Source organism: Puma concolor, chromosome A1 (genome assembly GCF_028749965.1).
Source record: "Puma concolor isolate L17-30 chromosome A1, mPumCon1.1.hap2, whole genome shotgun sequence".
NCBI lineage: Eukaryota > Metazoa > Chordata > Mammalia > Carnivora > Felidae > Puma > Puma concolor.
The window spans coordinates 215671836-215694915 of NC_141667.1; the positions used below are offsets into that span (position 1 = coordinate 215671836).

At 44.1% G+C, this 23080-nt stretch overlaps 2 long non-coding RNA genes across 5 annotated transcripts in view; one reads left to right on the plus strand and one right to left on the minus strand.

Annotated features, from left to right (window-relative positions):
• Nucleotides 1-3358: 3358 nt before the first annotated feature.
• LOC147584755 (uncharacterized) lies at nt 3359-4971 on the minus strand. Its single transcript, XR_015253019.1, has 3 exons — nt 4849-4971; nt 4406-4522; nt 3359-3512 (listed from the first exon to the last, which is right to left on the minus strand). It is a non-coding gene; the product is annotated as an uncharacterized LOC147584755 (long non-coding RNA).
• Nucleotides 4972-5137: 166 nt separating this feature from the next.
• Nucleotides 5138-23080, plus strand: part of LOC147584756 (uncharacterized) — a 66614-nt gene continuing 48671 nt past the window's right edge. For 2 of the 4 annotated variants that reach the window (XR_015253011.1, XR_015253015.1), the window contains exons 1-2: nt 5138-6396; nt 17925-18109. This is a non-coding gene — a long non-coding RNA (uncharacterized LOC147584756). Of the gene's footprint in view, nt 6397-17924; nt 18110-19155; nt 19766-23080 lie in introns of those variants that run through there. The other 2 variants (XR_015253008.1, XR_015253010.1) reach the window with 2 other exon arrangements.

Consider the following 23080-nt stretch of genomic DNA (forward strand, 5'->3'; position numbering starts at 1 on the left):
GGCTCTCAGTATTTTTAAGCAGCTTTTAAGTTCGTGGAGTAGGTGTACCAGATCTCTGTGCGCAAAGGTTAATTAAGCCACTATAAAATGCAGAAGTAGCCAGGCCTTTGTCTCCAAGGTAATAAAATCACAAATGATTCCTGTTCAAAATGAAGCTTATAATAATCTGTTGCCAGTGGGTTGTGTGCGTTTTTCTCATTTTAACAACATGTACTTCTCTCTTCAACAGAAACATTAGGTCACAAAAGCCGATCTCATCTACATCTTTACAATATTGTTTATCGTCTTTTTGCATACCAGAGATAGAACTGGTAATGAACCAGCCAAATTGGATTCCAGGGAGGATTTGTACTGACTTAGAATACTTTCAGAATCCATTCACAATGCCTCTGATTTATCATTATACCCTCGGAAGCCATTTATCTGGGGGCCGGCTTTTCAGGGATAGCACATCAATTGTGTGCCAGTTATTGGGAATTATAACACAGCTGATGAAGTGTGACAACACAGAATCCGTTGGATTTGCAGTAGATTACAGGAGAGTGTTATAGAAGTCAGCAGCTATTAAGCTGAAAATGTTTCTGAGCAGAGAGAGCATGAAAATAAGGAAATTGATTCTATCCCGTCATCTGACCTCTGTCCTGTGGTCTCTGGGTTGAGCACAATTCCTTTCATCTCTGCCGCTGAGATTTTTTTTTTTTTTGTACCTGCTTCCACCCACCCTCTCTCCCCCCCAAGTAGGTATCATACAAAACTAAGAACAGGGATGGAAGGTAGGTTGATACTTGTGGCTGTGCCATTTTGGGGGGTAAATTCAGCCATGCCACAGACTCAGTTATGGTCAGAAAAGGGAAGGCATTATGTGATCTGATGAGGTTTTAGCCAATCTGTAAAATCCAAAACACCTTAGCAACCATGAATCATAGTCTTGTTATACTCACAACTGCATCCACTTGAAGGTAGCCCAGGTCAGGCTGCCCCTTCCCACAGTACACATGATATTCTAAGGAGGAGCTCATGGGAAGGGCAGTGTTTCAACCTTTTTGGAGATATCATCTAAAAGTTAACAATGTACATACTTTGTGATCCAACCATGGCCTTTTCTGATTTTATTCTAAGAGGAAAGAAAAAAATGCCCAAGTAACACACAAGAGTGTTTATTACAGCATAATACTTGGTGGTTAAAATATGGTAGCAGACAATTTGCATTTCCTGCAACAGGAAATGGCTGAAGAAAGCATGAAAATTATATACTATGGAATATTATGCAGGTATTAAAAAGAATAAGTTAGAGCTATGTACATGAACCTGGAAGGAGGTCCATATAGATCAATAAGTTACAAAAAGTTGGTTGCAACCTAATGCACATAAGCACATAATACTAGATGACCAAACTTTACATCACCAGGACTTGGTTTCTCCAGAAAGAGTACCATCATGACGATATCATTTGTGAGTTTGAGGCGGGCTCATCAGCTCATCATAAGGCAGAAGAAGTCTGAATCTTAACTTAGGTTGGTTTTAATCTAGCTAGGGAGCTAGACTTAATAATATGTACATGCGCTGCCCATGTTTATATAACCCTGGTAATCCTCACGCAGTAAAAATATCTTTCATCCTCCAGGGAAATCCCTTAAGGTAGGGTTCCAGTGGGGTGTTAGGTAGAGGGGTAAAATGAAAGAAAGCATTTTAGGTATGTTTTTCTTCAAAATGCACATCCCTAAGTTTTACCCAAGACCCACAGAATCTGAATTTCCAGAAGGCTGGAGATAGGAGATGGAAAGGAAGGCCAGAACATGTAAAAGTGCCCCAGGTAATCTCACTACTGTTTTCTCCATTTTTAAAATGTTTTTCATTTTGAGAGAGAGAGAAAGGGAAAGTGCAAGCACGCGAGCAGTGGAGTGGCAGAGCCTCAATCTCACAACTGTGAGATCATGACCTGAGCCAAAATCCAAAATCAGACGTTTAACCGACTAAGCCACCCAGATGCCCCTCCTCCATTTTTTTATGCAATTGCAAATAACTCTCTTCAAGTAAATGCCTTGCTTCAATGATCAAGAGGCAGCTGTGGTGACGTTAGTAACAATAGCATTTACAATATGCCAGAGGGGAGATGTTAATTATTATTATACCCATTTTACAGATGCAAATAGGCAGAAAGGTTAAGAATCATGCCCCTGATTACAGAGCTAGTTTAGTAGCAGAGCCAGGGTTTAAAACCCAGGATGTCTAGCTTCCGAGTTTAAATGAAGAGATGTGAGCCACACTAAGTGAAATAGGGAAGGCTCATGAGCTCAATAAAACCTTTCCAAGTCCAAATTCCTCATTTATCTTGTCCGTTGGATGAAATCTTGAGAGTTATTCTATTTCTCAGAGCTCACCTACTGCCACACTCCTTGTCACTGAACTGCCCTTGCCCTTTGAATTATTCAGTGTATCTGGAGAAATGATTTTGAGAAAATACATTTTTACCATTTTTTTTTCTCTCTTTCCTCCCTCAGTTCCTCCTCTGCCATGGAAACAGGTTCCTTTCATAAGCAGAGAACTGTACTGAATCTTCCATTAGAAGTCAGTGCCAAAATGGGCTGAAATCTCATTATGTCTAGTTCTTCCTTACCATGTTCCTAACAGGTGTCACTTTCCAGACCTGTCTTTAAAATTAGCCTGTGAGTACTGGCTTGCTTCTGAAATCACTTGCTTAGGACAGGAGGAGGTGGTGAAGGAGACAGGCATGTAAGTGTTCTTTTGAAGGCCTGTTCTCAGCCTAAAATGTGGAAATTAAGTCTTTCTTACCTTCAAGAATGACTATGTTGTGAGAAGAAAGATGTCGTAAAAATTAAAGTCAGTTCTGTCACTTTTTAACAGTGTGTATTCCACACCAAGCCACTTAACTTTCTGAGCCTCAGTTTCTTCGTTTGTAAAATAGGACCAATAATTGCTGGTCTACTTCAAAAGGCTATTGCATTGATCCATATAAGAACCCAGATCAACCGGCTTCATGTCCGTTGGTGTCCATCCAGGCATCCATCCCTCCCTCCATCCATCCATCACCCTTTCATTTCTTCATTCATTATCTATTATACCTTCTGATAGTTAGCTAAGTGAAAAGTATATGTTAGGAGGCTAGGGGAAGAAAAGGAGAGATGAATCCCAGATTTGGAAAGAGCACTAAAGGCAGAGACAATGAGGTGATTAAGAACATAGAGTGAGCAAGGACCTACAACAGTCCATAATCCCATATTCTAATATTTTACATGCTATTCCAATTCCTCTGAAAGCAATCATTACATCTTGTACAAAAAGAATTAATTTTCAAAGTTTTCTTAAGACAGAGCCATCTTTATTTTATGCGGGCAGGACTCTTTAGTTGACATCTTCTATCTTACCTTTTCTCTAGGTCCCTCCGTTAAGTACAGTAACAAGTGAGCATAAGTGGACAAGGCTTGTAAGTCAGGCCTGCTCCTCTGATCCAGCCAGAGTAAATGGTATCTGTGGGGTGCTTTAATCCATGCCTGATATAAAGATAAACCTTAGGGTTACATACACAATGTATATAAAATACAGATTCTATATGACCCAGAAAAATATCTTCAAGGTAATTAATGTTGTATATCTCGCTATGAAGGACATATATTAATAATTTGAATTTATAAAGCCCTTTTCCATGTATTGTTAGATTTCTCTTTGAAGTACCTTGAGAAAGTAAAAATAAGAGAGTAAGAAACACGAGGTGCCTGAGTGCCTCAGTCAATTGAGCCGCGGACTCTTGATTTCAGCTTAGGTCATGATCCCAAGGTCATGGGATCGAGCCCTGCATTGGGCTCCGCACTGAGCACAGAGACTGCTTAAGATTCTCTCTCTCTCCCACTGCCCTTCACCTGCTCTTTTGCATGCATGTGCTCTCTCAATAAATAAATAAATAAGTAAATAAATAAATAAATAAATAAATAAAATCTAAAAAAAAGAATAGGAAACATTATTTCACTCTCCCTGTTTTATAAGCAAAGTAACACAGAGTGAAAGAAACATGTGGCAGATTACACAGTAAAATCAGAAAATGAGCAAGAACTAGATTTGAGGTTTCTTAGATTCCAGACAGAGCTGATATCTCCATTTCAGGTGGTTACTGAACACAATCAGTGTTCAGATTATGGAGGATTTCTCTTCTGACAATACTGCTGAATCATTCTAGAAATAACCCATTCTTTTACTAATTTCACAAGCCCTTAACCTAGGAAAGGAGTGGAAAGTGTCTGGAGACAGGGCTGGGGCAGGAGGCCAGAACCTCTGCTGCCCTGAAAGCCATGTCCAACGTTAGTTAGGCCTTTATCCTGAGGGCAATGGGAAATCACAGAAGGGTGATGGGATATCACAGAAAGGTTTTACGCAGGGGGAATGTCCTGACCATTTAGCACCAATCACTGTGGACCTCAGTGGGCCTGCTGGAAGATGCACATCTTGGATCAGGAAGTCCAGTCGGAATTATAGCGATAAAAAACATGTGAGAGAATGGTGGTGGCAGCTGTAAGAAGCAAAGTGAATAGATCATATCAAAATGTGAGAACCAAGATGTCCTTTCCCCAAATCCCACTGTTCTCGGATTTCTCCTTCTGGAATAACTGCACATGTATTTCTGGTAGGAAAATCGTCCCTGCTCTTTCTCCTGCCTTCCGTAGCTCCCCGTGGGGCCCAGCCCCTGAAACATTCAGGAATGACAGTGGATTCAGAAGGCCCGGGGATCCCTGGCTCTCTATCACAACCACCGATTGCCCAGACACCCGGATTCCACAGCCTTTGAGCCAGCCGAGGCCATTTGCACCACTTCGTGACTTTGCCTGCTGTCCTCACTAACGAGATTCTGCTACTCTCCTCACACGAGGCCAGGCCTCTCAGCGCAGGCGGTGAGGAAGGTGATAAGGCCCCACAGATGCGCGCTCAGCAAACCCCGGGCAGGGCTGAAACTTGCGGCCAGCTTCTGGCCCGCTAGCCCTCTAGCGAGTCCGAGCGCGCCCTGGGGAAGCCCCGCCCCCGGCCGCCTCCGCATCCCTATTGGCTTACTCTCCTGCCACTCAGCAGAGCGCCCGCCCCTGGGGTCGCGGGGAGGCGGGATCCCGAGTCTGCTCCCCGCGTTGGCGCCTCCCAGCTCGCCTTTCCAGGCGCTTCCCTGGCGGTAGTGGTTCCGAGCCCCGTAAACGTTTCAAAGGCCTGCAGCCGACTGGCGTAGACGCTTTCTCTTTGGATTCTCACCCTGTGAGATGGACACGGCAGGGAGAATTCAGCTTTACAGGTGGGAGAAGTAAAGGTCACAGAGGTTGAGTGACTCTCCATAGAAGCACGTGCTGGGATTTTAGCAATGGTTCCAGACAGACCCCCGTGTTTTCTCCTTCCTAACGTTGGCCCAGTCGTTAACCGTTCAAAACTTATTTCGTCATCTGCGAAATGGGGACAATGATAGCCACCTTGTGAAACTGGTGTGAAGAACACAGAAAAGAACAGGAGAAGAATCTAGTGCGAGGACTGGCCTGTGGTAGGTTGTTCATGAATAGTATGTGTGTAAGCCTCAAACATTCCCAGATCTTCTGACTTCCAGTCTGGGACTTTTTGTGCTAAACCAGTTTCAGAGGTCCAGAGAACTCGGAGGGTTCAGGGATATAGTCAAGGGATTCGGTGAGTTGTCACATAGGAGAGACCCCGCAGCAAAACACACTACTCTGAGGCAAAATACTAAACATTGTCTTTACTACTACTATTAATTAGATTATACTTTATTTTTTGTCAACTTTTGTCAGGCACCGTTCTCAACCTTGTTTGTTTACTCTTCACAATGCCCTGTGAGTTGCCTTCTATTAAAACGCTCACTTTAGAGAGGGGACACTGAGGCGCAGAGAGAGGTTAAATAACACATTCATGCTTAAAAAACTGAAAGTCGTCAGAGCTGAGATTTATACCCAACCAATCTAGCTCATAAAGCCACGCATACTGATATTTGTGTTTCACGCTGTGACAAAATGGGGTTGTGATAAGATCTGTCTTTGATAATACATACTTTTGTCACCATCTACAAGATGCCTCTGACTTTTTTAAAACTCCTAAAGGGCAGGAGGAAGAAAAAACGAAACAGAGAGGCACCTAACTAAGTCCTTGACTGTGGACGGACTATATATGGGCTGATTATGAGAAACTCACATGCAGGCGCTATGTTTGGAATTCCATTTTAGCTGAATGTTCCAGACTGTCACATCCCTCAGTGTCTCCATGGAAGTGCCCACTATGGGAGAATGGCCGAATGACATGATTGGAATGGAATGCAACAGTCATCTTATCTGACCACACAGATACCTGCCAGGGGAGGAATGCCTCACATCCTCATGATAATTTTGAAGACTTTCTGAGAAGGTGATAATATTATCCAATTACCTCACGATCATAAGGTGTACTGTGTTGACTGCAAACCCTGTGGGCCTCATTCAGCAGGTATCACAGAACAAGGAAAAAGGAAGATTGAGAGGGAGGTGGGACCTGGTAGCTAGAAGGAGACCAAAGACTCAAACTGAAGGTTAAATCCTGTGAGATAGGAGCAGGGATTTGTCTAGAGGACAAATCTTGGATCAGGAAGTCCAGAAGGGAATAATACCTACAGGGGAAAACTACAACTACAGGGGAAAACTATGAACAGTTCTCTCTGGGAGCCAGGTCAGAGTTCCTGCTAAAGTGACATTGGCCTCGATAGCTGTGGTGGCCTTGAACTACACAATACGCTTCCATACACAGCTTCTGTTTGTCCAGAACACTCCTTTGACTCTTGCCCAATAAGAATCCCCAAGGTCTTGGGCTTCACCCTGCTCTTCTGTCTTCTCTTCCTCCACCTTTCCTGGTAAACCTGGGAAATTTGGAGCGTGAAGAGGGAGCCGAGTGGAGGCTACGTTTTGGCCAATAGTAGATGTTAGATGACGTTTGAACCTGACTGGTAGCAAAAGGAAGATACTTAGAGGGTCCTGTGTTCCCTTCCCCTTCTCCGTCCATATCTTTGTTAGGGGCAAAAATCACCCGTATCTGGGGCTGGGAAAGAGCAGAGAGGTACATAGACCACATCAGACGGGTCGGGGTGGTGCTGGGGGTTGGGTCTCAAGCGCTCTGTCAACATCCTGAGATGATATTCTAAGTGACCAGAGAAAATTCAGTCGCTATTAAAAAGGGAAATCTAGGGCAATCCTGGTAGAGAAATACTGGTTATGAGATTTTAGCAGTGTAATTACAGCAGAGACCGATGAGGCAAGAGGCTGTGAGCTAATGACACCATCTGCTTGGAAAGTGGAGTAAAGGGTGGCATGAGCAATAAAGTCTTACGAGACTGTGGATTAGACAGGTCAGAGGACAGCTCTGGCCTGTGGCTGCTGGACACATGAGACAGGAGCAAGGCAGTGGAGCTAAAGGCCCAGGGACAGATAGCCAAGCAGTGTGGCTTCTATTCTAGAAATGAAGGGGCTTCACCAAACCACCATCCCCCAAGCTCCTCCATCCCCACCAACTGGTGATTTTCTTCGTGATATAAGTCGTGTCTACTGTGTTGCTTAGTATTCATTCCAAGAATGTCCGTGTACTTTTTCTTGGGCTTTTGTTGTACATCTGCTTGATTTGGGGTACATTTACTTTGTGCTGGGCTTTTAGTAATTGGCTATAAAATGCTAACCTTTCATAAGTGATCCTAAAAACATGATTTCTACACAGTATTCTGAGTATTTACGATCTTAGAAAGGGAGACTACAGTCTTCTTCTTACAAGAAGCAGTGGGCTTAGCAGACCCTTCTGAATAGCTTGGAAGGCATAAGCCTGGGAGACCCAGGCCGAGATAAGGAAAACAGTTCTTTCATTTGGAATCCGGAACATTTAAATATAGACACTTTGATGTTCACCTTGACACCATCATTAGCCAGTGGATTTTCTAAGTATTAAGTTGACACATGTGAAGTGCTGATACTCAGTTGTTTTTTTTTTTTTTAATGTTTATTTTTGAGAGAGAGACAGAGACAGAGAGAGAGGATGAGCGGGGGAGGGGCAGAGAAAGAGGGAGACAGAATCCAAAGCAGTTATCAGCACAGAGCCCAACGCAGGGCTCGAATTCACGAACCACGAGATCGTGACCTGAGCTGAAGTCTGATTCTTAATCGACTGAGCCACCTAGGCACTTCCTCAATCATTTTTGATGCACAACAATGGTAACTTCATGTGGCTAAATCTTCTAGAATCTCAAATATATTAGGGGATGCTTAGCTTACCTGACTGAAGGAAAAAGACTGAGGAACTTCGGAGATCTAGATCTCTGTAGAGTGAGTATTCCTAATTGTAAACAATCCACTAAAAATAGTCTTGCAGGATATCTAATTAAAAACACTAGTTTTATTCATTTACTCATTCACTGTAACAGTAACAAAAATCATTGAGCATCTCCTGTGTCTCAGTCACTGTGCTGAGATAGAATAAAATGATGGTCCCTGTCCTGAGGACCACACCGAATAGGAGTAAAGGAGTAAGTATGACACTGTGGACAGTGTTATGGGAAGGAGGCCTGGGAGAACAGGAGAACAGCACAGAGAAGGAGCCATGAGGGTAGGATTCTGGGGAAAGAGAGGAGGGGATGAAGGAGGGAACGAGGGTGTGCTCTTATTAAAAGGTTTTGATGTAGGAGAGAAGAATTATAATTAACTAAATGGTCCAGGCAGGGAAGAGCATTCTACACAGAAAAGGGCAGAGACGACCACATGATTTAAAGAAACAATTTGTGCTTAGAGTGAGCATGAATTTATTAAATCTACAGAAAGACATTTCTTAAAGGGCTTTAAGTCAGGTGCCTTGTTGTATTCATGTTCGTAGACCCTGTGTGGAGGCTAGGACAGTGCCTAGCACATAGTAGGTGCTCAGTAGATGTTGAATTAAACTGATATGGAAGAATAAGCCTGAAGTTGAAATTTACTACATATTTAAAGGAAATTTTCTTCTCCCCTATTCCCTTTAGTCCATATTGATGAAGTTTCCATGTGTTCCTTGAAATCTTCTGTAAGAAAACATGCACTTCAGCTTATCTCTGAAAACAGATGTAGTTATGTAACCTTTTAATGTGTGCATCTAAGTAGATATCAGTAGTATGTCTTGCCTTAGGGGCTTTTTCAGTTCCTTATTTGGAATATTTATTGTATACTCTCTATAGGCAAGGCAATATGCCAGGCCCGGGAACATAGTGGTGAATAGGACAAATATAGCCCCTGCATTCAAGGAGTTTAATATTTTGTAGATAAGACAGTTATTAAATAATTAAACAAACATTTTCTAATTATAATTTGTGTTAATAAAATGGAAAACAACACACAGATGCCATGGGAATTTATAACAGAGGGCATAGCCTAGTCTGATAGCAATTAGAAAGGTGCTCAATCAGAGGTTCTTTAAGGAATACATTTAAACTGGAATTAAATGGAGAGGAAGTAAGAGTGTTCTAAGCAGAGGGAACAGCATATGTGAGGACCATGAAGAAAGGGAAACTGGCCTTCTAAAAGAAGTGATTATGTGACTGCAACTGTATGCTGATGAAAACATCTTGTATGATCCTTGTAAAGTAAAATTGATTTATCTGTCATTTTAATCCAGAAGAACCTAGCACATGAGAAGGAAACCCATTTTGTTCATTTATTCCAGCACATATTAAATAATTGCTATGTGCCTGTCACTTTGCTGGGCGCTGGAAATTAAGGAGAGAAGAACCTCATGAACCTCTAGAAGTTTGTGGCCTTATGGGGAAACAGGTGAACCAACACACCATTAGAATACAGTGTGGTTATTTCTGTGCTTTAGGTAAAATACCCAGTGCGCAGGAGTGATACGATCTTGTTTGCCTGAGAGAGTCAGGGATGGCTCTCAGATGAAGTATCTGAGATCTGAAGGATGAGGCCATTCCAGAGAGTAAAAGCAGCATATGAGGAAAGGGCATGATGTAGCTGGGGAAGAACAGTGAGTCATTGGGAATGACAAGGGAATGGGAAAGGAGGTGAAGTTAGAAGACTGGGCAGAAATTAGATCTTGAAGCATCTCAGAAAGAAGTTTTTCTTTTATTCTGTTGCCAATGAGGAGACTATACAGGAGAATATGAAAGAGAGAAGAATCTAGACAAACTGCAAGGCTTACAACTCAGGAAACTGAGTGATAAGAGGCATTCCGAGAGACCATGACCGCTCCTTACTTATTTTTCAGACTTTAGCACATGATCACCAAAAGAGCTGACATGTGCATTAAGACCTTGAGGTTTTTGATCACCAGATCACTGGTATTCTTAGGACTTCATATTCTTACAGCCAAAGAAAAGTCTTTGCAAAGACAAAAAAAAAAAAAAGTCTCAAGAAAAATAAATTATTTATCAAGTCCCAGCCTCTCCCAAACACCTCCTCCTTTTTGACTCCCCCCAGTTGTATAGCTGAGGCAATATTAGTTGCCATGCATTATGTCATTACCATCGATAGCCAAATAACTACATAACCACCAGAGGGCAAATGAAAATGGCCATAAAGACACAGAGTAGTAATTATTTTTGCATTAGCACCAGCCACACTAATATCAACATAGAACAATTACCATCCCTAACCTCATAGTTATGCTATAACCTCCACATGTCTTGCAGGAGTAGATTGATGAATGGCATGGGAGGAATACGCAAGAATGGGGCAGTCGTGCAGTGAGACCCCTGCATCCTATGTCTGTGGGCCATCAGCCACAACGTTGGTGGAAAGCCAGTGGGAGAAGTTGGCTTTGATTACCACTGATCTAGCCAGTCCCCAGGCAGAAACCATAATTCAGCTTCCCTTTCTTTGGGCCTCCAGGAAGTGAGCATTTGAGTGGGAGCAAAGCTACAGCAGTAATAACACAGCAGGCAGAGTCCTTTGCATTTATATCTTGTTATTCTTCCCATCACTAGGCAACCATTCTTTGTGCTTAAAACTACACATCTTTCTACATTGTAACACCGTATTCTTTGAAGTAACCATTCTGGTGTGCAGTGTTCTTAGGGGATATCTATTCTATGTATTTGTTAGGTTAACACAATAAAAAAACCAAGCCGTTTTGAACCTCCAGCCTGATTTAGTAGCTTTTCTGTGTTCTCCTAGCATCATATTAGAGCATGGATCATAAACTTCATTTACAATCGCATATTTGTTTGTCCATTTCTCCCTCCAGAATGAGTTCCTGGAGGGCAAGTACTATATCCTGTCTATGCTTGTAGCCACATCCAGAATCTAGCACAGTACCTGGCTACTTGAACAATCCTCCATAACGGCTGGCTGGCTGGCTGGCTGACTGGAGATGAATGAATGTTTTCTCTGAAATTCAAGTTTGGTGGTCAAAAGTATCATTATTTGGTTTAAATAGCAAGCCAGGCTAATTGGATAGACTTGGCCAGAAAGAATTAGGCAAAATGTAAGATAAAGAGATCTTGGCCTCTCTGGTTGGGGAGGTCTGACGTGGATGAGCCAGGTACCAGCTGCAGAGGCAAAGCCATTTTACTCTTCTGGCTAGGAATATCAAGTGACTTACCCAAGGATCTGAATAGCAGAATCACAATGAGCAAAATGGCTCATTATTGCTTAGGCCAGGAAGAAGAGCTCTCTCCAAGTAACTATTTGTGTCTTAAGTTGGATACCCTAGAAGCAGAGCTTGAGACAAGGAGTCTTGTCTAAGTGATTTATTGAGAACATGCTCTCAGAAGAAAGGGAGTGAGCAGAAAAGGGCAGAGGAAATGCCAGGATGTGACCCCAGCTGCAATTTGATTACCGTGAGCTTTAGGATTGGTACCATCTTAAGACAAGGAAGATAACTCTTTGTTTCTCCTATACGCCAGTCTCTGGCTGTGAATTGTTGTTGGGAGGAGGGAACCATAACTGCCTGGTGAATACAACTTTTGTTTTAATGGAGAGCAATTCTCTGGGGAAGGGGGCAGCTGTGAGCTGTTAGTACTCAATTCCCAGAGCTGGGGGATGGGTACAGTGGCTAGTAAAAGTAGTCTAGGTATGGCACCAACAGCAGCTACTAGAATTGGGTAGTGTGAAATGATGTGGATTATAATAACCACTACCATTTATTGAGCACCTATTATATGTCAAGTGTTGTGCTAAATGCTACATCTATATCGGTCTATCTACCCATATAGTCCTTAGAATACAGCTATTAAATAGGTGATATACTACCATTTCCATTGGACGGATGAGGAAACCCAGAAAATACCATATTTCATGCTTAAAAGATTTCCTTTTTGCATCTACATTCCTATGGATAGAATCAGGATATTGCATATCCACCTAGCCTAAATTCCATGCATTCATTCAATTCATGAATTCCACCAGTACTTTCGAGCACCTATTACATACCACAACCGGGCTAGGCCCTAAAGAGTTATCAGTGAACTGATAGTCTTGGATCCTATCCTCAAAGGGCGGAACTAAGCCTCAGGCTCAGTTCTAATACCCATTGTGACCCATTTAAAAATATTGTTTGGACACCTGTTGTGTACCTTATGCTCCATCAGGCCTTGATCAACAAAGAATCTAGACCCCAGGCCTCTGTAGCAATCCCTTTGAATTCCTCACATAAAACATACTTCTGGGTTGGGAAAATCAGTTTTCAAGATTTTGTACAAACCGAGCAACACAGGCCCTTTCCCTGTGTGTGGAAGGATTGAACTTGGTGGTCTCCAAATCCCCTTCCAGCTCTCACAGCCTAGGATACCTTCTGATCATCCACTCTGCTCATGTCCAAATCCTTTGTGGGGGGGACTGTTGTGGTCAGAGTCATGTGTCTACTTGGCCAGGCTGTAGTCAGGTACTGAACACTAATCTAGGGGTTGCTGTGGAAGTATTTTGTAGATGTGATTAACATCTACCTAAATTGATTTTAAGTAATGATTATCTTTGATAATCTGGGCTTTATGTAATCCATTGAAAGGCCTTTAGAGCAAAACTAAGGTTTCCCTGAGGGGGGGAAAAAAAAAAATTCCATCTGTGGACTGCAGCATCAGCCCCTACCTGAGAGTTTCCAGTTTGCTGCTGACCTGCCTTACGGATTTCAGACTTGCCAGTTAGCCTTAGAATCCCTTAAGCCAATTCCTTGAAATAAACCATTTTTCTCTTTGTCTCTGTCTCTCTCCATATATACATATGTATGTATACATATACATACATATATGTAAATGTATGTGTATATATACATATATATATACAAAATCTCTTTGTCTTTCTGTACATATGCATGTGTGTGTATATATATATATATAATATACATATATGTGTACTATAAATATACTATATATACCATATATATATATAATCTACTAGTTCTGTTTCTCTTGAGAACTCTGAGTGACACAGGGATCCACCGTGTCCTTTTTTTCTTACAATATTGTCTGATATGGATCAGTCTCGTATCTTGTGGTATGGATATTTAAGGCCCCCATCTGGGTTACTAGGAGGCAGACAAAGCACGTGCTTTAATCAATAACACAGGGGCACAAAAACATGAGAAAAGTTCAGCTTCTATTCAACTAACTTGTCCAGAATTTTGCAATCAGAAAATCATGCATGCAGTTCTGTGTTTTACACTTTGCTGGGATCTTTAAATTTTTGATCTGTATATGGGTGGGAGGGACTGTATCTTTTCATGTTAGGACCTATAAAGGTTTCATCCAGCTCTGTGTGTCCTCAAGTAAAATGTAAGCCCTATGAGGTCAGAGGCCAAGTCTTGTTTTTGTGTGTGTGTGACCCTACAGTATCTATACGGTGCTTAATAGACACATACACAGGACATGCTGCATCAATGTAGTTTCATTTTATTTTATTCTCCAGAGTATGTTACCTTTGGGAAACAGAAAACTGGCTCAGGTAAATGTAGGTTTGCTTGTTTTTAGGCAAATCAGTGTACCATCTCCAGGGAGAAGTTCTCCTCAGTTGGAGATTTATATCTGAAAAGCATTTGAAAGACTAGCCCTTCTCTTGTTTCTCTGGCCATTGACAGGGAGCAGGTTACTGATATGCATCAGGCTTTGCAAGCATTTAAAGAAAGGTTATTTTTCACAGCAGCACATGGGCTGTTCTAAGATAGGGACAAGCATTGCTGGCAGTGGGAGGAATTACAAGGAGCTTTTGCTGAGACACAGTCTAGGCTCTTTCTTGAACACAACCTGGAAAAGTAGTGTGATACGTAAACAGCAGGTGTCCAATAAATCCGTGATCATAGGTGGGCTGATTATTAACCCCTGGATTATTAACACCCTTGGTGGAGAAATTAGGGAAAGGTCAAGGTCCAGAGCAGAGCTTTCTTCGAGGCCTCCTGGAGAGCACTTCTATTTATCCCCTTTCACAGAAGTTGTTTGGAAACGACATGACAGTTATCCCAGGCAGGTGTTTGTGTGTATGGAATCTGAGGATACTGAGTGATCAGCGGTCCTCCAAGCAAGTGAGCACGACTTTGCAGAGGGACAGATGTTCACCATCAGCTCAAGGTGGATGAGGTCAGCACCAGGTAGGGGCTGCCTATTGCTATGAACACCTGACCTGAGCCTTCCTCATGGTCTGAACCTTCCTTTGGCTATTGAACACAACACGTAATGTTGATGTGACCCAATATTTAATATTGGGTAAACAGCAGACGTCCAATAAATCAGTGTTCATAGGCCAGCTGAGACGTGATCCCTGGATTATTAACGCCCTTGAAAGAGAAACTAAGGAGAGATCCATGTCCTTATACACATAACTTCAGCTTCACGTGAGAAGTTGTCAACTCAAAAAGACAAAGCATATTTATGGAGATCATAAGGGAGGGACTTCAAGTTGAGTCTAACCTATGATATGAAACTTCCATTAACCTGAGTGTGCACCCTGGGGTCTCCCATCCCTGGCCAAGGACGAAAAATAGTGTGCACCCTGAAATTGTGAAAATAGAGGCTAGATCTCGAGGCCCAAGAAGAATGTGGGGGCAGGTTTCCAGAATAAGCAGTTCCAGAGGATCAATAAGAAAATATCTCTGTGGAGGCACCTGGATGGCTCAATCTGCTGGGCGTCCGACTTTAGCTCAGGTCATGATATCGCAGCTCACAAGTTCGAGCCCTGTGTTGGGCTCCGTGCTGACAGCTCAGAGCCTGGAGCCTGCTTCAGATTCTGTGTCTCCCTCTCTCTCTGTCCCTCCCCCACTTGTGCTCTGTCTCTCTCTCTCTCTCTCTCTCTCTCTCTCTCTCTCAGAAATAAACATTAAAAAAAATTTTTTTAATTAAAAAAAAAAAAGAAAGAAAGAAAACATCTCTGTGTAACAGTGCCCCCAAAGCAGTGAAAAGACAAAGAAAGAAACATGAAGGTCGAATAGCCTCCACCTCATAGGTCTCTGGAAGCTCCTTCTGCCGCACAAATTCTGTCACTTTCCTACTTGTCTCTGCTTCCTGCCTTCCCCCTTTCAATGGATTCCCCTCCACACTGGCAAGAGTGAATCTCTTAATGCCCTCTCCCCACTTAGCGCCTTTGAAGTAAAAGCCCACATCCATCACAGGATACTCAGAACCTTCCAGAACTAGCCCCAACCTCTTCCCAGCCACATTCCCTCTGTGCCTCCCTTCACATTCTCTTTGGTCACAATGGTTTCACATTCTTTTAATGACTCCTTATTCTTTCAGCTTCTAGGCCTGAAATGCCCTCAGCAAAGTTATCAGAAGCTCACCAACCCTTCTAGGCCCAGTTCAAATGGGGTTTCCACCTCCTCGGGCTGAGTCCATCTGTCTTTCCTCGGTGCTTTCCTAATATTCCTCCTTTCTGTGTGCTGTTGTACTCTAATTGTACAGTACATTCATACTTCAATTCTCACCAGCGTGTGAGCTTCTCAAAGCCAAGGGCAGTGTTTTATTCTTTTTGAAAACTCTTTGCCTCATTTGGTCCTTGTCACTTAATAGATCCTCAATAAATAGAGTTGGACAAATGAACCAAATAATCAGTCCAGCAGCTTAGATCTCCAAGCCCGACCTTCTGACCTTCAGCTCACACTCAGGTATTTTTCTCAAGCATTTTCCATTTGACTGTTGCTCTGAAAATCCATGCTCATTGCTATGTCTGACTTGCACCGCTCCCTCATATTTCCATATATTCTGTATATTCATGGTGCCTCAATGCGTAATTTGTACTCATATTGCAGGAAATGATACAGTCTTCTCAAAGACTATATTGCATCCAGCATTAAGCAGTGAATACTACTTAAGTCAATGATTTGTGATATTTTTCTGTCATTCAATTCTGTGCTCTGAAAAAAAGAGATAATGGCAGGCAGGATCAAAATCTGGTCCAGAATTCCAGGAATATCCACTATTAGAGGGATGGGGACTTGGATACCCTCACTGCCTTCCTGCACTTATTCTGTATTTGAGAGTTGCCCTCAAATACACACGGACCCCGCTTTGATTCCTTGTTCAGGGAAAAGCTGATTAGTGACCTCCCAGAAGTCAGGTGCAGCCCTTGGGCCAAGACAGAGGCAAGAAATATGCTGTGACACCCCCTCCCGGCCTCCAAAGCCCTTGCTTAGTAGGGGTGGGGTGTGGGTGCTCTGCTCTTCAGAGGAGAATCATGTTTGTAACCAAGGCATAATTCAGCTTGAATCAACACCCAGAACAAGCAATAACAAACGAGAGCTTTTTGTCATTGCTGTAGCTCCATGAACAAGATTATCTAAGCAATTAGAAGATAATTATTGTCTACATTCAGAAGGACAGAAGTGTCAGAATGAGACCAGCAGAAGCAGTGACATGGTGGATAATTTATTAGTTGTTGAGTGGCTGTTTTTCTCTCTCCAGGCCTTTGTGAGAGAAACATCCAAATGCCACAAGTACATCCCCGGGGAGCCACAGGGTGGCAGGAGCCCAGGGTGTGGGAACATAACTGCCTTTTATCTGCTCTGATTTGGGCTTTATCAAATCTTTTGGCTCCCAAGGCATTCTGCGGCAGCAATGTTCATGATGTCCTGGGACTGGGCCCATTCTGCCAGCTGCAGAGCACACGAGAGCCCGAGGGTCTGCAGAGGCTTCTGGCTCTTCCTCCTCCTGGGCCTCAGAGTCTGTGCTGGCTGCACTTCGGATAAGCTCTGACCAGGCTCCTTTCTAAGTTCTTCTGAGGCTCCAGACTTGTCTCCTTTCATTCCAGATTGATTTCTTCTGGGCTCTGTGCCTGTGGGAGACTGTAAGGCTAATGATAAACAAATACAGGGGTAACGATGGGTTTTGCCCCCTTAGGAGAGAGTGGTGGGGCGTAAAGACTTTTGTAGGACTCTAGACATTTACCTGTCCATCTGTCTGTTCATCTATCCATCTTCACCTAAATCTATACATCCATATATGCATCTATACACACATACATTCGTTCAGTAAAGCTTTGTTGTGCTCATTCTGCTCAGAGACCAGGGAGATTTTGCACTGAGGTTGCTCATAGCAGAGAGGAACACAGACAAGAAACGACATAAGCATCAGAGATCATTCTCTCCCATCAGCTTGGAGGCTCTAAGGAGACACGGAGATACCCACACACTCCGCAAAGGCCAAGCAATAGTTTATACATAAAGTTTCAGCTTCCCAGGAAGATTTAAATAGGTGAAACCTACTGTTGCCAGTGTTTGGTCATATAAAGGACACTCTGAGCCCTGTGGTGACCATCCAGAGCTCTCTATCTTGTCTGCGTTTTCTCACACCAAGGCCCCTACTTTCCCTATATCCCCACGTTCCTACACACACCCAGACACACACACACACACACACACACACACACACACACACCCTTTCCATTTGCACCAGCCATACCCAGGCATTGCAGCTCTCTGACACAATGAGTTGTTTCATACCTTTGTTGTCCTTCTGTTCTGTCTTCCAGGGCCTGGTGAGACCAACACAGCTCCTGGACAGGGTCCACCACCTCCATCACTGTGCCTTGTCCCTGTCTTCCTTGCACTAGTGTGTGTGTGTAATCACAGGTCACCTACTGACTATGTGCATGGAAAGCTCACTTATCTTTGCATCTGTGGGACCCAGAACAAAAGCCATGAAGTATTTTGAAACGTAAGTAATGTTAAATATTCAAGTATCTTTATTGTTCATTATATTTCTCTCCTATTCATTTGTTCACTAATACAATGTCAGATGCTTATTGAACACCTACTGTGTGTCAGGCTGTATGCTCAATCCAATTTTCATGGTCTCTTCCCTTAAAACTGTCCTAAACCAGCATCTTAAAGGGTTGTGCTAATAGTGTGTGTTCAGGTTTTGGGGTGAGTAGGAGAAAAAAATTACCAGCTTATATTTACACAAGTGATTTACGCTTTTTACAAAGCATTTTAGAATCCTTTGATCAAGATCATGCATGGTCAGGTAAGGAGGGTTTTGCTTATTCCAACTCGGTGACACTGGGAGGCAACATGGTTCTAAAATCTGAGCTATGTGTCCTCTCTGGAGCGAGTATATGTGCTCACCAGCTCCGGATGCCACTTTGAAACAGGGGTGGGTAACAGATGGCATTTGTGCCACTCAAAGCATTGCAGGTGGCACTCAGCCACTTTGCCACATTACTATCACTTTGTACTCTTTTTCTCCCTTTCCCTTCTTTCCCTCTCCTATTTGCTGTCTTTCCTTTCCCTTCCCCTTTCTCTCTTCCAGATGATACTATTATCCCATTCATAGGTACCCTTAGGTTTTGCTCAGCATCTGACACTTGATTTACTTTCATTCCTAAACTGGATTACACTGAAACTGCAGAATGTGAGATGAGGGGAGGGAAGAGACAAAACTGGTCCAGCTTCTGTGTCCCTCAGGATGACTCTATTCCCTGCCCGACACCCTGAGGTGAAGGAGCTGCACCAGCTGCTCAGCCTGGGCCACAAACCAAGAAGGACCCAGGAAAGGGATAGTATGGCATTGTCCGGTTTAAGCTGAAGAACTTCAAAGATACACTCAGCTCTGTGCAGACAAGGGTCTGGAAACGGAGCCTAGGCTTTCTCCTTAGGGCTTCACATTGTTGCAAAGCCAGGGAACAGGAGCAGAAAGGCAGTGCTTGCCGGGCGCCTGGGTGGCTCAGTCAGTTAAGTGTCTGACTCTTGGTTTCTGCTCAGGTCATGATCTTGCAATTTGGTGAGTTCCAGCCCCGCATCCGGCTATGCACTGACAGTGCAGAACCTGCTTGGTATTCTCTCTCTCTCTCTCTCTCTCTCTCTCTGCCCCTCCCCTACTTGCGCTGTCTCTCTCAAAATAAATAAATAAATAAATAAATAAATAAATAAATAAACTTAAAATTTTTTTTTAAATAAAGAAAGGCAATGGTTGCTTTCACCCAACACACACAGAAAACCCCTTTCTCCCAGCAGTGGTTTCTCCAAACCCTGCCCAGGAATAGTGAATCTTGACTGACCCTGATTTATTGGAGCAGAAGAGGAAAAGAAACAGCAGGCCCTAAATGTCAAGGTGAGGAGTGTAGCCTGGCAGAACGAGAGCCAAGAGTGTTCTGTGGGGTGGAGCACGTGACTAGGATCCTCAGGCCCAGAGGGACCAGGAGCCAGTTCAAGTGGGAGGTGTCGGGAATGCAAAGTCGGCTGTAGACTCAGCACATTAAAAATGTCAAGAACAAGGCAGAGAATAATGCGAGGGGAAGAGCGCCTTCTGTTTTGTGGGAGGCAGGTTACGAAATGTTAGAAGCGCACGTTTGCTTTCACGTGTCTGCTTGGTTGCAAGTCCAATGTGCTGTCTGCTGAGACCCAGGAGAACTGATGGGGAAGTGGCATCCAGGAACCTGCTCCCATTCCAGGGAGTTCTGGCTCTGCCTTCCTGTGCTCCAGAGATTCTCCTGCTGCTGCGTAAAGAGGAATTTACAGAGCAAGTTGATCCAGACATGCTCAACGAAAAGTGAGCATTTATGGTGCTACTCACCAGGCCTGAAAACTAGTAAGGAGTAGCTGACCCTGCACCTGCCCAGAAGTCCATGTGGCCAGCAAAACAAGATAGAATAGGGAAACTCCAGGCTTACTTCAACTTGGCATCATTATTAAAGGCATTGAGGGGTGGGGAGCCTGGGTGGCTCAGTTAGTTGAGTGTCTGACTCCTGGTTTCTGCTAAGGCCATGATCCTGCAATTGGTGGAATCCAGCCCCACACTGAGCTCTGCACTGACAGTGCAGAGCCTGCTTGGGATCTTGTGCTCTCTCTCTGCCTCTTTCTCTCTCTCTCTCTCTCTCTCTCAAAATAAATGGATAAACTTAAAAAAAAATAAGGACAGTGAGGTCAGTTCTCTATATTTCTTACCCCTGCAATCCTGATGCAGGGGCCCTCCTGGATATGTAGGAGAAGAGATTCTTCCAACCTGAAAAACTCTATAATTTATGACTACCATAGCACAGTCTTCATGTCCAGTGGCTGAAAAGGAGCAACACCCAACCAGGAAATGCACCCTTGCCACTCTCAGCAGGAACCTGGCTGTGTTGACAGCCCCCACATTTGAGGTGCCCCTGGGAGGAAGGAGCTGGGCCACTGTCTTAGGGCCAACCAACAGAACTTAGTTTCCCCATTGGCAAAACTGGAGTAACAACACCTGCCCCATTCACCTCCAAGAGTTGTAGGCGGACTCAAAGAAGCCCACTCATGTATCTGGAAGCACCTTGAACTGGAAGGGATGCTCATTGCTCAGCCTTGGCCTGTTACAGTGGTTTTGGGCCCTGAGGCAGCGGTCTAACTAACTGATCTCTCAAAGGGATCTTTCCCTCATCCCTGAGTGCAGTATTCTGCTCTGGGAGGGCTGGATGTCCTTTGGTCTAGAGCACACTAGGCCATTGTTTGCCATAGGTCCAGGCAGACCAAGTCCAAGGCCAGGACACATTCAGGGAACTTCTCAGAACATCCTCTGGGGATGGGCCGAGCAGGTCTGCTTGCTGCCTGGGTGGTACCCAGCCCCTCCTATCTCTTCTTTTACCTCTGTGTCAAACAGCAAATTCCTGAATCACTATACAAAGTGGCGGTTGGAGCGATGTAACTTCCCCCAAACATGGCTCGGGACCAGTGACAACACCAGCCACCGTGCTTAGCATGTGTTATTAAAGCCCCTGTGATGTCAACAGAGAAGCACATGTCAGTTGGGCCCAATCTGTCCAGCTAAGTCAGGGAATGCTTGCCAGTCCCTCAGGATGGGCTGCCCTAAGGGTGAACTCAATGCCCGAGGGGTGGAAAAACTAACCATTCTGGAAGAGGACTGAAGGTTTATCACACAAGCAAATAGTGGGGACAGTGCTCGGGTCTGTAACAATGGTAACAATATCCATTGTAGTATTCAGTGTGGGCTCAGCCAAGGTCCTTGGGGAGTAATAGTGTGGGGAGGTGCGCTGAACCCTACACCCAGGCTTCGAAAGAAAAGCTCTTATCGTTAACCAGTTAAAAACAATGTAAGCAAAGCAACTCTGTGATGGAAACATGTTGACGGTGAGGGAGAGACTTGAGGGAGACGCTGAGCAGTTCCCAGAATACATTCCCACGTAAATTCGAAGAATGCTAGTGGAGAGAAGCCACTGCTCGCTCTCCTTTAAGCCAAATAATATCTTCCTGCCGGAACAGAGTTGTTCTTGGCAATTGGAAGTAAATGTGAGGAAGGAATCAAAACATGATGCCTGAGAAAGGAATCCATAAGAAATCTGAAGGCAGGGACATGGTGAGAAATAACAAAGAAAGATGAGTTGGTGGCGGGAACAAAGGTTAACTGTCGTGGCGGCGCATTGGCTCCTAGGATAGGGTTGGTGACGGCATGCACTTGGTAGTAAGGCTGGGGCAGGAAGCCTGCAGTGCATCTGAGGGCTCAGCGGAGGTCCCTGTCCAGCCATGGTGACCTCAGGTCGGGTGTCCGGAAGCTGAGGCCCTAGCCCCCGCTGCCTCCTTGCACCATTTCTGAACGACCCTCCAGGACCGCATCAGTGAGGCCTCACCTTGCGATGCAGAAGGTCAACACAGAAGGTAGTGAAGGCTGGCAGAGAGTACTTCCTTCCCTCCACCTTCAGTTACTGGAACTGCCTCTGGTGGACTTTGGCAAGTTTGACAAATGGCAGGAGAATCTGGAAGAATTTCTTGGCTGGCAAAGGGGAATGGATGGTTGGGCACAGACCTGCTGCTGTAGTTCTTTGTACTAAAACTGTAGATGGCGGGCAGAAAGGGCAGCTTCCTTTCACTTCTTGTCACAGCTCATCCCCTCCTGCCTATGTGCAAACTCCTCAGGTATTAGCATTTGGGTAAAGATGAAGTTCTCTGCGGTGGAAAGAACAAATTCATCCCAAACACTATACATTCCTGCTTAGAGGCATCACGGTGTTCGGGTGAATCACCAGGCAGAGACGACTACACTTGCCCAACTCCAACATCCTTGACTCACAGAGCCACTCATGTAGACTAATACCCACTGTTCATGCGGGCACCTTTCTCCAAGTGGCTGGAAGTGATTTACAAGCTGCTGGCTCATCCTCAGCATGTCCCCTGCAGGGAGAGCAAAAGGTGGGGAAGGATGAAGGGTAGACATAATCGTCTGCATTTTATGTGGGGAAACTGAGGCTCCAACAAGCCTCGAGTGAAATGTGCAGACATGTGTGAGTCAGACACTGCCCGTGGAAGAGCAAAAATGAGTGATTCTGAATCCTACGTGGACTGTATTCTCATACAGCCTTAAAACAGGTGAGCCAAAATGCGGATTCACTGTATTTTATGTTTATAACCCATTTCCCAGCCCTCATACCATCTGTGACTTCTGCTCCACCTCAGTGTGACACTTTTATTAACTTTAGAGGCCTCTTGACCATCCTTTCCTCCTGACCTACCCCCAGCTCTGACAGGTACCCCATTCCTGACATTTACTTCATTCTTGGTCATCACCTGATCCTCAGTATTTCTCCCATTGTGAATCTCTACCATCCTTTCCCCTTACCTGTTCCTAATCCATATACCTTAATTCCCCCAGGTGGGAATGGCAATAAGGTAAAGATTTGGGCTGGAGGGAAGTTCACAGATGGAGTATAAA